We start from the raw sequence: 2231 nt of genomic DNA on the forward strand, positions 1-2231 counted from the left end.
ACTCCCTCAATGCAAGAACACTTTGTTTTGTTTAACTGTCATTCCATGATGCTCACCTTCCCAACACGATCACTGAAGACAAATGAGTACATAAGCAAATGTGGTGAAGAAAACTGATGGAGAGCAGTTGTGTTAGACAGGGTTCTCTAGAGAAACAGAATCAGGACACTAATAATTTTGTATATATTTAGATAGATAGATAGATACAAAAGAAATAAACAGTTAATTAATCTATAAAGCACTACAAATGTCTCAGTGCAACTCACTCCCATGAGACAGCTAGTACACTGGCAGCCCTTCAAGTCTTGAGGGCCACAGGGTAGTCCTCCGTGGAGCAATTCAGGCTATCCGGCCACAGGCAGCAAACAGCAAGCAGGTCACCAACACTCAGCCAGATGAGAGGGTCCGACTCTCCTCAGCTCAAGAGATGTACCTTCCAGTAGCGTGGTGAAGCAGGTCTTGAAGGAACCTCAAGTTACAAGGACACAGTCCATGGGTAGGCATCCCACAGTTAGTGTAGCTTGTGAATGGAAGCACAGAATGAGCACACTCGTCCGCACACTCATCCGATGATCAAAGAGCAAGAGAGAGAGAGGCAAGGCTCACCAAGCTATTTATCGCTCCACCCTACAACCAATCTCACATGTGTTCATTGGCCATGTTGGCACAACAAACCTATCACAATCCACCCCTTGCCAACTTGGCACCTGTACACAATTCTTTAACCATATATAATTTCCAGACATTAATGAAATCACATTTACACTTAACATCAAACATCTATCATACATATAAATGACAACACACTGTGTCAAATTGTATCTGATATATCATACGTGAACAAAGGAAAGATATTCAATAAGCACATATAAAGAATATACACTGACAATTACAAACCTCAGGTTTGCAATTGATCACGTGGTCGTAACTGATAGGTAGAACTACCTTCTTCTACTACCCATTCTGTATTACTTTTGCCCTCAGAAAGCACCTCAGTTGGCTGCAGTTTTTTGCCTGGTGGGGTGACCCAGACCTTCATTCCTGAGGGGTCTGGGTCATTAGAAGTCCTGTCAGGATTGGGTTGCTGTACCTTACCATTTATTTTAATCATAGGGCATGGTAATACTAAGAGTCGGCCTATGGGATCTCGTGGATTCCAGACATACTCTTCTTTACCTCCATTATGTAGTACCAGTCCAATTTCTCCTTGGTAATTGGGAACAATCACACCACTCAGTACAGTGACACCCTTCCTGACCTGTTGATCCAAAGGCATGAGAAGCCCAAAGTGGTCAGGGGGCATTCTCAGCTGCCAGTTCAGTGGAATCCGTGCTGTGTTTCTGGGTGGAAGAGTTCCTTCCTTTGGGACCAGGACCTCCAGGCCTGAGGAACACAGGGTTGCTGGGACAGGAAGCAAAAATGATGCAAGTGGATCACTAGGAGTAATAGTGAGTGGTGCCACTGCAGCTTCCACTCCTTGGCTCCTGGACCCATGAATTCTAGCTATTGGAGACACAGCACCATATATTGGTCACTGGTTTAGAGCATATACAGCTTCCTGGAGAACACTGCCCCAGCCCCGCAAGTTGTTGCCACCTAGTTGGCGCCATAATTGTGTCGTTAGGAGCCCATTCCATCGTTCTATCAAGCCAGCAGCTTCGGGATGATGAGGAACATGAAATGACCAGTGGATTCCATGGGAATGGGCCCACTGCCGCACTGCATTTGCTGTGAAGTGAGTTCCTTGATCTGAAGCAATGCTATGTGGGATGCCATGCCGGTGGATGAGGCATTCTGTAAGTCCACAAATGGTAGTTTGGGCAAAAGCATTGTGTGCAAGGAAGGCAAATCCATATCCAGAGTAGGTGTCTATTCCAGTAAGAACAAAACAATATCCTCTCCATGATGGAAGTGGTCCTATGTAATCAACCTGCCGCCAAGTTGTCATTGATCTCCCCAAGGAATGGTCCCACATCTTGGACTTAATGTTGGTTTCTGCCGCTGGCAAATGGGGCACTCAGCAGTGGCAGTGGCCAAGTCGGCCTTGGTGAGTGGAAGTCCATGTTGCTGTGCCCATGCATAACGTCCATCTCTGCTACCCTGTCCACTTTGTTCATGTGCCCATTGGGCGATAACAGGAGTGGCAGAGGAAAGGGGAGGACCAGTCTCCACAGTGCGTGTCATCTTATCCACTTGATTGTTAAAGTCCTCCTCTTCAGAGGTAACCCTTT

This window comes from Echinops telfairi, unplaced genomic scaffold (assembly GCF_000313985.2).
Source record: "Echinops telfairi isolate 266 unplaced genomic scaffold, ASM31398v2 ScPeMD7_443;HRSCAF=831, whole genome shotgun sequence".
Lineage (NCBI taxonomy): Eukaryota > Metazoa > Chordata > Mammalia > Afrosoricida > Tenrecidae > Echinops > Echinops telfairi.